This window comes from Moschus berezovskii, chromosome 25 (genome assembly GCF_049115385.1).
Source record: "Moschus berezovskii isolate FMDL1 chromosome 25, NW_MosBer_1.0, whole genome shotgun sequence".
Taxonomy (NCBI): domain Eukaryota; kingdom Metazoa; phylum Chordata; class Mammalia; order Artiodactyla; family Moschidae; genus Moschus; species Moschus berezovskii.
In genome coordinates this window covers 9,284,812-9,298,566 of record NC_142484.1, presented here as the reverse complement: position 1 = coordinate 9,298,566, position 13,755 = coordinate 9,284,812, and the positions used below count along the sequence as shown (strand labels likewise).

General features: G+C 39.3%; 1 pseudogene; it reads left to right on the top strand.

Moving 5' to 3' along the window:
* The first annotated feature begins 3,968 nt into the window (after window positions 1-3,968).
* LOC148773854 (transmembrane protein 216 pseudogene) lies at window positions 3,969-4,367 on the top strand (annotated as a pseudogene).
* Window positions 4,368-13,755: the final 9,388 nt, after the last annotated feature.

Genomic DNA, 13,755 nt, shown 5'->3' with positions numbered 1-13,755 from the left:
GTCTAGACATATCTCCTGGCTTGCTCGTCAAATTTGTAATCAATCTAGGTTTGCCCACTGTAGAACAAGTCAAACACTGAGTCACTGAGGTTTGCCACAGAGAAAGTGTTATTTGTGGGGTAGCTAAGTGAGCACACAGCGGAACAAATCTCAAATCTGCATCCCCAAAGCCCAGAAACCTGAGATATTTATGATACAAAGAAGAGGAGTGGTCTCAGGCATTTGGAAAGGTGATTGGAGGCTGGGAAAATGTGAGGTAATTCATTTCTCTGCAGGCCCATGTTTCGGGTCAGTGGGCTCAACTAGTTTTGGGCAGGTGTATTGGGCAGGGCGTGCCCAAGTCACTTCAGTCATTTCCAACTGTGTGTGACTCTATGGACTGCAGCCTTCCAGGCTCCTCTATCCATGGGATTCTCCAGGCAAGAATACTGGAGTGGGTTGCCATGCCCTCCTTCAGGGGATCTTCCCAACCCAGGGATCGAACCCTTGAGTCTCTTCAGTCTCCTGCATTGGTAGGTGGATTCTTTACTGCTAGCGTCACCTGGGAAGCCAGGTGGGTATTGGATAGGAGCTGACTCCAAAGTTTTGGAAAACAACTTAAGCCCCCATTGCTATGGTGATTCATTCATCATAAGTATTTAAGTATTATCAATGAGGATGGTTAGAAGTCTGATGATAAATTACATATGGTTCATGAAGCTGGGAGTGTTTATAGTTAGAGACAAGAGGAAAAAATAACTAAAGTAGGCTTAACTAGTAAAGGCAGGTTACAAGTAAAGGGTTTTCTAAGAAACTATTCCCGTATCTGCTACACTGTAAGGCATGTTCAGTGAGTTCTGTTAAGTGCCAGCTTCCATTAATCCTATGGAGCATGGTTTCACAATTTCTCCCTCTTCATCTTCTTTCTCTGTCTTATTACCAAATAAGACATGTTTCTCTGCTTCCTGTTCACTTCCCTCATCCTATTTTTTATTTTTGCCTTTAAAAATTCTTTTTTTATAAGGAAAAGTATTTATTTGTGCCTTGCACAATTTTTGAAAGCCATTATCGCTATTTAATTTTTGTTATTTACTACAATACTGGGTGCAAAGTTTACAAAAGAAACACTTACTGAATAAATTAATTACAGGATGAATGAACTGATAGTAATTTCTTGAGAGAGCTCAAATTTCATTACAGTGACCCTTCTAGGTAGCCCCATAGGGGTTCAGCGCATGTCACAAACATGCCTGATCTGCTGCAAAGTGCATTCATTTTTAAGAATGTAACACTTACATGAGGCAAAACTTGGAGGTCACTACCCAAACACTAGCATTTGCCAGCCTGCACTAAGGTAAATATCAAAAACTCTAACTGCCCAGTGTTAAATTAACCAAGGGTTCATATATGTCCCTCAAAAGAAAAAAAAAAAATGTGTGAGGAGTATGTGAAACAATCATTTCTAGATGAATGAAATGACAGAAATCACAATCAGTGCAAACTAATAACTAAACAATAGTGGAATCAGTTCAGTTCAGTTTTCCAGTCATGTCCTGCTCTTTGCGATCCCATGGACTGCAGCACACCAGGCCTCCCTGTCCATCACCAACTCCCGGAGTTTACCCAAACTCATGTCCATTGAGTTGGTGATGCCATCTAACAATTTCATCCTCTGTCGTCCCCTTCTCCTCCTGCCTTCAATCTTTCCCAGCATGAGGGTCTTTTCCAATGAGTCAGTTCTTTGCATCAGGTGACCAAAGTATTGGAGTTTCAGCTTCAGCATCAGTCCTTCCAATGAATATTCAGGACTGATTGGAAGGAATATTCATTGGAAGGAAGAAAAAGATAACTTTCATGGAATGGACAAATTCCTAGAAAGATAAAATTTACCAAAACTGACATGAAGAAGGAATGCTAAGTCACTTCAGTCGTGTCCAACTCTGTGTGACCCCACAGACGGAAGCCCACCAGGCTCCCCCGTCCCTGGGATTCTCCAGGCAAGAACACTGGAGTGGGTTGCCATTTCCTTCTCCAATGAAGAAGGAATAGAAAATCTAAATAAGACTATAAAGGTTAAAGATCTTGAGTTAGTAATTTAAAAATTCAAGCTCAAGCTCATTTAGCTTCACGGGTGAACTCTACCAAACATTTCAAAGGAATTAATGTGAATCCTTCACAAACTCTTTCAGAAAATAGATGAGAAATGAGCAATAGAAGGGGACTTCACCCTAACAAAAAGCATGTATACATTTTCATTTTGTTGATTATTTCATTTGCTTTTTAGAAGTTTTCGAGTTTGATGAAGTTCTACTTTTCTATTTTTGGTCTTATTGCCTGTGATGTTCACGTCAAATCCTAGAAATCATTGCTAACAATAATGTCAAAGAAGATTTTCCCTATCTTTTTCTTCTGAAGATTTTTAGAGTCCCAAGTCTGTGTTGAAGTCTTGCTTAAGATGCAATATTATTTGTGCATAACAAAGAAGTAAATCCTGCCATAAGGACAACGTGTATAAGCATATAGACATTATGATATCTGAAATAATCTGATTACTGAAGGACAAATACAGCATAATTCCACTTATACAAGGTTTTAGAATAGTTAAAGTCATAAAAGAAGAGAGTGCAATGAAAGGTAGTTATCGGGAGCTGAAGGGATAGGACAAGTTGAAAATCAGTTTCCAATGAGTATAAAGTTTTTTATTCAAGACGAATAAGGCTATATATATAGTTAGTTAGTTAGTTAGCAACATTGTAGTGTGCACTTTATAATATGTTACAGGGATGGGTCTTATGCTGTGTTCATTTAAAAAGATTACAAAAGAACAGAAGGAAATCTCTGGATATAGTCAGTATGGTTGGTTCCTTAGTGTATCGATGGTATTGTAAGTGAAGGCATATATACAATCTCCACAAGATGTGCAATTATGGAGTGTATCAACTACATCCCCTAATACAGAGTAAACATAAAGAGCCTAAGAAATTCTCATCCTACATGGTGAAAAACTGATTTCTTCACCATAAACTTAGGAAAAATATAATGATGTCAAATATCACCATGTATATTCAACAATGTATTCAAAGTTTTAGTGAGGGCAACTAAGAGAAGGAAAATAAATAAAAGATACATATATTGGAAAATAAAAGGCACAACTGTCTTTATCTGTTCAGTTCAGTTCAGTCGCTCAGTCATGTCCGACTCTTTGAGACCCCATGAATCACAGCATGCCAGGCCTCCCTGTCCATCACCAACTCCCAGAGTTCACTCATACTCACCTCCATCGAGTCGGTGATGCCATCCAGCCATCTCATTCTCTGTCGTCCCCTTCTCCTCCCACCCCCAATCTCTCCCAGCATCAGAGTCTTTTCCAGTGAGTCAACTCATCACATGAGGTGGCCAAAGTATTGGAGTTTCAGCTTCAACATCAGTCCTTCCAATGAACACCCAGGATTGATCTCCTTTAGAATGGACTGGTTGGATCTCCTTGCAGTCCAAGGGACTCTCAAGTAGATGACATAATTTTTATGTAGAAATTCCCAAGGATCCACTAAATATCCATCAGAAGTAACAGATGAGTTTGCCAATTTTGCAGAATACTAAATAAATTGTAAAACTCAATTGTATTTCTCTACACTAGCAACATGTGTGTTGTGCTTAGTTGCTCAGTCGTGTCCAACTCTTTGCGACTCTGTAGACTGTAGCCCACCAGGCTCCTCTGTCCATGGGGATTCTCCAGGCAAGAATGGTGGAGTGAGTTGCCATGCCCTCTTCCAAGGGATCTTCCCAATCCAGGGATGGAACCCAGGCCTCCCACATTGCAGACAGATTCTTTACCATCTGAGCCACACTAGCAATAGACAATCCAAAAATAAATCTTATAAAAATCTATTTACAAGAGTATCACAGAGAATAAAATACACAGAAAAAATTAATAGATGAAATCTAAAGATGATAGCACGAGGTGAGATTTTGGAGGTAAATGGTTGTCCTCTACCCTCCTGGAAATCCTGTTGTTTCTGAATGGATAGTATTATGCTACCTATTTCCTGCTAGAACTCTTTGCATTTCTGTATAAAGATCTGCTGCTCCCATATCCAACAGCCAATCTAGTACTGGATGCGATAATGCTCTTCCTGTATCTTGGAACTGAAGTAATTCGACTACTTTTTGGTACAAAGAGAAGTCTCTGCCAATGCAAGACGCCTCATGGTATTAATGTGGTCTTGACCTTCCTGTCCACCATGGTGGCCTCCTATTACCTGCTGCTGCAGACCTCTGTGATCCACCTGGAAGCCATCATGAACGGCATCTTGCTCTTCTTTTGTAGCTCAGAGCTGCTGCTTGAGGTGCTAACCCTGGCCACTTCCTCCAGTACGGACAGGACGTAAAGCACAAAAATTTCAGCCAGCAGCCCTCACAGGCTGAGACCACACACACATCTGGTACTTCGGCCTCACCAGTGAGAAGCGGCAGGCCATGTTGGAAAAGGTTGCAGCTTTTCCATGGCACAGACACCTGGGTAACAAACCCAGCATAAGGCCACTGGGCACCATCTTCTCAACCAGGACCATCAGCCCGGGAGACTCTTCTACACTCCAGAATGGTGGGAGGTGGGGGACAGCAAGGCTATAGCCCTCCTGGCCCCTCTAGGAACAAATTCCCTTCTGACCTCAGGTTTTCCTCTTTGATTATCATGACCAGAGCACTTTGGGTGGACCGTGCAGGCTCCCTGGGTTTCCAGCAGGACCTGAGCCACAGGCTCCCTGTGTGTGCTGTGTCCCACATGTCCTGCAGGAGCATGGCGTGCCTCAGGAGGGTATGCTCCCAGAGTGATATAAAAGCTGCTCATCCCATTTCTCAGACTGAGCTCCAGAACTTTTTAAGTAACTCATAGTGTTAGTTTTCTACTTTCCTCATGAAACAAACATTGTTTTATAACATGTATTTTCTGTTAGCAAATTAATAGGAGTATAAGAATTGTCAACTATAAACAAAAAAAAAATGTTCTGAGAAAATAAAGATCTCTAATACATAAATGGAAAGATAACTCTCAATCTTGTATCAGAAGGCTTAGTGTTGTCAATAAAGCAATGCTTCTCAAGTTGATCTATAGCTTCAACATAATTTCTATCCAAATCTCAGCTGACTGTTTGGGGCAGAAACTGACTTTAATTGTCAATTATATTATTAATTGTCAATTTATAATATCTTTGCTATTAATATTCATATGGATTCAAGGACACAGATTAGCCAAAACAATATTGGGAAAGAAAAACTTAGAGGACTTTCACTTTTCAATTTCAAAGATTACTGCAAAGCTATAGTACAGTGTTATTCAGGCATTAGAACAGAATTTGACATAAAGGAATAAAATTGAGAGAACAGAAATAAACCCTAAAGTTATGGCCAACTGATTTTTAACAAAGGGGACCAGAAAAATCAGTGGGAGAAAGGCAGTCTTCATAGATAATGCTTGGAGAAAAAGATATACATACATATAAAGTTTTAGGACTTCTATAGTATACCATGGGACTTTCTGGATGGCTCAAACGGTAAAGAGTCTGCCTGCAATACAGGAGACTGGGATTCGATTCCTGGGTCTGGAAGATCCCCTGGAGAAGGGAATGGCAACCCACTCCAGTATTCTTGCCTGGAAAATCCCATGGACAGAGAAGCCTGATGGGCTATAGTACATGGAGTCACAAAGAGTCAGACATGACCATAAACAAACAAGTTTCAAAATAAATCCTGGACTTGAAAATAGGAACTAAAACTGTGAATTTTTAGATTAAATATTCATTATTTTGGTTAGTCAGTGGTTTCTTAAACAAGGCATGAAAGACCAAATGATAAAAGAGATCAGCATCAGAAAGATAGCAGAAGAGGATGTCCCAGCCTTCCTGTTCCATGGAAACACCAATTTAACAACTGCCCATAGACGAAAGTTTCTTTTTGAGGTACACGGAATCCAGGCAAGAGGTTTCATCAGCCTGGTGCAGCAATGAGAAAAGACTCATTTCAAAGGGTAAATAGAAAAGCTTCACTTCCCTCCTGTCACTCTCCTCTCAACAAACCACGAGCAGCGCTGAGATAAATCCCTTTGGCCTAAAAGTTCTTTCATGGCAGAAAGAAAGAGAAAGCCTATCGGTGGATTCTGACATCAGACTCTGCCCGTGGACCTCACCAGGCAGCCCACCCAGGGTCCCCGACAACTGGCCTGTCCAGAGTTTCTGGCCAAAGTGACTGGTGTAGAACTTTCCCTGCCAAAGCTAGTCTGTAATGACTGGAAAGGGTGACTGCTTCTTCAAAAATGCAAGGTTACAAGGATCATGAAGACTTGGAGAAATATGATACAACCAAAGAAACAAAATGCAACTCCAGGAACTGACCCTAAAGTAATGGATATCTATGAACTGCCTGACAAAGAATTTGAAATAATCAATTCAGAGAAGTTCAGGTAGCTCTTTAAGTTGCAAAGAAATGCTAAGCAGCAACACAAAAACATAAAAAAGTACAAGTCTCACTGGTAAAGCTAAATGTAAAGACAAATAATAATGTAACCCTGGGATGGTGGAATGTAAATTACCTTTTAGCCTCGACATAAAAGTTAAATACAAAAGTATTAAAAATTCATGACCATAAATTTTTTTATAAATATAGAATAAGAAAATGTAAATTCTGACACCAATAGCACACGCCCTGTGTGTTTGTGGCAAGTAAATTCATAGAGCTTTTGCATGCAATTGAAGTTAGTTGTTATCAGGTTAAAATAAACTGTCCAAACTACAGCAAAAGAGACAGAGATGTATAGAACAGTCTTTAAACTAGAAAAAGTTTTATGCAAGAATTACGGTAACCAGAAAGGAAAACCTGACAGTTGATACAAAAAGATAAAGAGTATAGTATCAAAGTACATTACCACATATGCAAAAAGACTTTTTCATTGGTATGCCACAGTTCACTTCATTGATTTGATCTCATTGAAAGCCTTCAACAGCATAAAGGGGCAAAACTAGAGTTCATATCTATGTTTGCTTAGTGGAGACAGACTGTACCTAGACCATATGAGAAACTTCTATTAGGCAAGGCTGCTCTGAAAATTGAAACCTCCCCAAAAGGCTTCCCAAGAAAGATGCTGTCTTCATCCTAACTAAATCAGTGGAATCAGATTTGCCCCAACCTTTGGTGAGACAAAGAAATACAGGACATAGAAGAATTCTGTAGCATGAGATAAGCTTTATCTAAGAATTATCAGACTTCTGATGTACAAACAGGGAGTGAGCTATTCCAATTTAAACAGAAAACAGGATAAACTTCTGATGAACCCACTTTCTTCCTCAACTACTGCCTTATTCTCTGATTTCTTTCACAGAAAAAAATTCTTTCTCATTTTCTTCTCTATTTATATTTTTAACCATTCCTATAATACATTTAATTATTCAGTCCCTGGAGGACTTCCCTATGGCTCAGATGGTAAAGAATCTGCCTGTAATGCAGGAGATATGGGTTCAATCTCTGGGTCAGGAAGTCCCCTGGAGAAGGAAATGGCAACCCACTCCAGTGTTCTTTCTGGGAATCCCATGGACAGAAAAGCCTGATGGGCTACAGTCCATGGGGTCCCGAAGAGTCGGACATGACTAAGCGACTAACATACACACAAAGTGCATTCCATAGCAGTTATCCTGGGTTCCCTTATCATACCACTCTCCCCCCGGGATCCCCGTCCCAATAAAGTCTCCTGCTTTGTCAGTTTGTGTGTCTCTTTAGACAATTCATTTACAAGTGTTAGATAAGAGCCTACTTTCGGGCCCTGGAGAAGGGGTTCCCCTTCCTACAACAAATGGTGACTCTGGTGGGGACTCTTCTTTGCTGCAACTGACATCCTAACCACTTGGGGTATTCAGCAATGGGCTTGCCTGCCAGTAGACCAGGCCCAGTGGATGCAACTGGGATCCTTTTGTCCTTGGTCTCCTCCTAATGCAGACGACTCCCCAGAGTGCCCCGATTGGGTAAGGAACAAGAGGTTTTATTGGTCTTTCTTCCTTTCCTCTCTCTTTCATCTTCTTAATCCTTCCTATCCTACCATTTTTCTAATGCCCCGGTCCTGGACCCAGGAGTCCGGTCAAAAGGCCTCAGCCTGAGATGAAGGTCAGAGCCTTCATCTTCAGTTGACAGAGAACTCAAATTCTGATTCTCTTCTGGTCTGGTCTGGTTTCTGGTTGAGCCAAGTTCCAGTCCTCCCTTCCCTGGAAGCCCAGTGTAAAGTCTCATAATGCTTGGGTGTCAGCAAGGTGGCAGGAGACATCTGTAAGGCCACCCCTTTTAACTCCCTCCCCCGGAAGATCCCCTGAGGAAGGAAATGGCAAACCATTCCAGTATTCTTGCCTGGAGAATTCCAAGGACATAGGAGCCTGGCAAGCTACAGTCCATGGGTTTGCAAAAAGTAGGACACAACTGAGTTACTGAGCACACCCACATACACATAAGACATTCAGCCCAACCAAATTTCTAAAATCCTAATGTTTTCTGTATTTTCACATCCAAATGTTTATTTGTGTGTTCATTGCTCAGTCATGACTGATTCTTTTGCGACCCCATGGACTGTAGCCTGCCAAGCTACTCTGTCCATGGGATTCTTCAGGCAAAAATAGTTGAGTGGGTTGCCATTCCCTTCTCCCGGGTATCTTCCCAACCTAGGAATCGAGCCTGGGTCTCCCACCTTCCAGGCAGATTCTATACTGTCTGAGCCACCTTCTTCAAGTGACATTCAAAATCTGACTGCCCTTAACGACCTGCACTATTACTTACCAAGTCTAATTCACTCTCATTTCTCATCTGGACTATTCTCCCTTCTCCAATTCACACATAATTTTTCAATGCAGTCTTTTAAAATTTTTCACATGATGCCAGATCTCAGCTCAAATATCTCTTGTGGCTTCCATCTCATGCAGAATGAAAGTCAACACTCTTACCTTCAATATTAGATTTAGCCTCCTCTGTCTCTTTACCTCTCTAACCTTATCTAACTTTTTATAGCCTCTTTGCAACCCCATGGCCTGCAGCATGTCAGGCTTCCCTGTCCTTCGCTATCTTCAAAGAAAAAGTATATAAAATGTGTATGTATATATATATTTAACTTATTATTAAAAAACAGCTATTAACTACTATCAAAGTTACAAACTGTAACACACTAGTAACTAAGCAGACACATATTTGTCCCTCCAGAATAATATTTTATTAGAAACCACCCTCTAGATGTTTGTAGTAATTACTTTCATACACATCACTTTGTTCTTGTTGATGGTTCCTTTATTAGATAAAATTCACACATGGTCACATGTATGAGTTCTAAGTTCAAAATTCAATGTCTTTGATGAGATTGGGCATGTTCAGGATTGTATGGAGTAGATAAAATATTCAGTGTATTTGGATAAATTCATATATCAGTATCAGCCACAATTCTACAAACAGGCAGATTAATTCCATCAGCCTAGAAAGACCTTTTGTGTTTATTCTTTAGTCAGAATTGCCCCCTAGCCTTCATCTCTCCTCCACTATATATTTCACTAGGTATTACTTTTGCTTATTCTAGAACATCACATAAATATAACTGTAGACTAATTATTTTTTTTGCACCTGGCTTTTGCTCAGTATAATGTATATGAAAATCATGCCTGCTTTTCTTTGTATCGCTATTGTATTCCTGTTTACTGCTAAGTAATGTTACATAGTACAGATGGGAAAATATTTGCAAACCATAGTGCAATGTGCTTCTGCATTATACATTAACCAGACCTCCAGAAAGGTGATAAAGCCTGTTTGATCATAAACATCAGTGTCCTTTTTTCTTTTTCTTCCGATGTCAGCAACCCTTTAGAAGATTAGCTTTTGTTTTCCTAATTCTGTAAGGGATCACAGAGACCTGCTGCTTCCTTCAAATGTGCAGATCTGAGCTAGGTACCTTTTGTGAACTTCATAAAATGTCTGTGTCATTTTCATGTATGATCCTTTGCCTCAAAAGTGTATAGGACTGTGCCTTTGACTTCTAACAAGTAAAACAGTTCTCAGCTTTCTAAAGACTGTCTCCGAGATTATAATCCTCTATTTGGCTCAAATAAAATTCTTTATTTCTCCGTTGGCCCAATCACTGTTGATTTTTAGTTAATAGCTATCATCAAGAAGACACGAGATAGTAAGTGCTGGTGAGGATGTGGACAAGGGCAGACTTTTGGACACTATCAGTAGCAATGTAAATTAGAACAGTCACTATGGAAAACAGCATGGAGTTTCCTCTGAAAATTAAAAGTAGAATTGCCGTATGATCCCGTAATCTTGCTCTTGGCATATATCCAAAGGAAATGAAAAGAGGGAATTAAAAAGATAACTGTATTCCCATGTTTATTGAAGCACTATTTGCAATCTCCAGGATATGGAAACAATCTAAATGTCAACTGCTTGGTGATGGATAACCATGTGTATATATATACACACACACATGTACGTTGCATACATCTAATATATATGATGTATGCATACATCATATATATGATAATATATATGATAAAATATTGTTTACCCACGAGGAAAGGAAATCTTACTCTTTGTGACAGCATGGATGGACCTTGAAAACACTGTGCTAAATGAGATGTCAGAGAATGACACATTCTGCATACAACAGATGTCAGATCTAAACCCGTCAAACTCGTGGAAACAGAGTAGAATGGTGGTTATTGGGGCTGGAAGATTGGGGAATTAGTGAAAATTTTAATGGTATAAACTTGCAACTAGTAGATAAATAAGTTCTTCAGGTGTAATGCACAGTTAGTGATTTTCATAGTCCACAATTCGTGTTTGTGCTCACGCTCAGTGGTGTCCGACTCTTTGTGACCCCATGGACTGTACCCTGCCGAGTTCCTCTGTACGTGGGATTTCCCAGGCAAGAATACTGGAGAGGGTTGCTATTTCCTTCTCCAGGGGATCTTCCCGATCCAGGGATCAAATCAGCATCTCTTGGGTCTCCTGCATTGGCAGGTGGGTTCTTTACCACTGAGCCACCAGTCCATAATACTACATTATAAATTTCAAACTTAGTAACAGACTAGATCTTAATTGTTCTCACCACAGAAAGGAAATGATAATTTTGTGACATAAATACAGTGTTAGGTAACACTATGTTGGTGATCATATTGCAATATACAATGAATCAAATTAACACACAGCATATCTTAATCTTATAAATTTTATTTGTCTATTATATCTCAATTATGAACAAACAAATACAACAACTAAAAACTATCTAGATGGCTTTCATCAGGTGATGGGTTAAACTAACATTTGTATCTACATTTCATGTATTCAGCAGCAGAAAGAAATAAGCTATTGATAGCAACTTTAATGAATATCTGTATAATTTTGATTGGTATGAAAGCCAACTTCAAAATATTATATACAATATTATTATTTGGTTAAAATCACAATTTTCAGCTTCATGAGATAATGTAAGAGATATGCCTTACATTAACATTGTGTAAGTTTAAGATGTACAGCATAATAATTAAATATATGTATGTATTGTGAAATAATTAATAAAATAACCTTAGTTACCACCTACAACACCTCACATAGTTACAATTTTTTGTGATGAGAACTTTATATGTAAAGCACATATTCTTTATCCCTCCACTGATAGACCGCTAGGTTGTTTCCATGTCTTGAGCAAATAGTGCTGTAATGTACATTGGAGACGAGATGCAGATATCTCTTTAAGATGGTGACTTCATTTCTTTCGATTTTGTATCCAGAAGTAGGAATGCTAGATCTTATGATAGTTACATTATTAGTATTTAGAGGACGTTCCATACTGTTTTCTATAGTGGTTGCTCCCATTTACTTTGCCACCAGCAGTCTACATGCCTTTCGTTGTGTCCTCATGCTTACCGTCACTTGTTATCTCTTATTCTTTAAATGATTATATGATAATTGTTTTAACAGATTTGAGGTAGTATCTCATTGTAGTTTTGGTTCACATTTCCCTGTTTATTAGTGATATTGAAATTTATCTGTTTGCTTTTTGAATATCTCCCTTGGAGAAATGTCTATTTACGTGCTTTGTTTATATTGGTAGGATTTTTTTTTGCTATTAAATTATGTATGTTTCTTAAGTATTTTGGATGTTAATTTCTTATCAGATGTGTAAACTGAAAAAACTTTCTGTTATACCATACTTTCTATTTAATTCATGGATCATTTCTTTAATGTGTAGCAGCTTTCTAATTTTATATAGTCCCACTTGTTTAGTTTTGCTTATATAGCTTGTAGTTTGGTATTGTCAGTAAACTCACTGCCAAAACCAGTGTCAAAATGCTTTCCTCCTATGTCTTCTTCTAGGAGTTATACATTTTCAGGTTGAATGTTTAAGTTCTTAACCCATTTTAGTATTATTTTTTGTAAGCGGGCTGTAAGAGAGGGGTCCAATTTCTTTCTTTCACACATGAATATCCAGTTTTCCAGCACCGTTTACTGAAGAGACTGTGTTTTCTCCAATAAGTATTCTCACCTCCTTTTTTGAATATTGCGTGCATGCTAAGTTAACTTCAGTTGTGTCTGACTCTTTGCGACTCTACAGACTGTAGCCCACCAGACTTCTCTGTCCATGGAATTCCCCAGGCAAGAATAGTGGAATGGGTTGCCATGCCCTCCTCCAAGGGATCTTACTGGCCCAGGGATCGAATCCTCATCTCTTACATCTCCTGCTTGCAATGCAGGGTTCAATCCCTGGGTTGGGAAGATCCCCTGGAGGAGGAAATGGCAACCCACTCCATTATTCTTGCCTGGGGAATTCCATGGACAGAGGAGCCTGGTTGGCTATAGTCCGTGGGGTCACAAAGAGTCAGACATGACTGAGCAACTAACACTTGTCAAATGTTAGTTGATTCTATGTGTAGATGATTTATTTCTGGGCTCTATATTGTATTGCCAGGAGTGTCACAGCTTGAGACTAGCTCCCCTGAGGAGACGCGTGGCCCACCTGGGACTGTGCCCTCACGGAGCACCTGGAAACCTGAGCTCCTTGGATCTGGGAAGTACACAAGGCATATGGCCCACCTGGATGTAAAAATAAATTATCATATAATAAAGCATAATGAGAAAGAATATATACAGCCGAATCATTCTGCTGTATAACAAAACTTAACACCACACTGTAAATCAATGAAACTTCAATAAATTGTTAAAAAATCTGCATTCTATCATGACAGAGCACACAGCCTGCAAACAGAAAAGAATCAGTTGAGCGTCCATCAGCCTCTGCGAATCCTGTCAGCTACCTGGCTCCAGGCAGCCTTTCAGTGATGGCTTTGTTTGCACTAAAGAGGAATCAACAGAAAGCCAAGGAATTGATATTTCATTGTCTAAAAAGTGATCCATTGAAGACAAGTCACCACGCAGTGTTTGTCAACCTCAGGAAATGACATTTTTTAATGGGGGAGGAGACAAAAATAATTGCTGGCTAAATTGACAGGCTTGGTTCTCTGAGGTGGGGACTCATATTTGAAAATCCAATCAATCCTGCCTTAAAGAATAAAGTGATCCAAAAAAAGCAGAAAGAAACATGTTTTAAATTTGATCATAATGTTACGGGAACTCTCTTTTAAGTAAAAGCCACTTTTCTGCTGCTGCTTTAAAACTTTTTCCTTTGTGTTTGACTTCTTACAATTTAATAATATGTGTCTCAGTGTAAATGCTTTTCAGGTTTAATTTATTTGGGGTCTGGGTCCC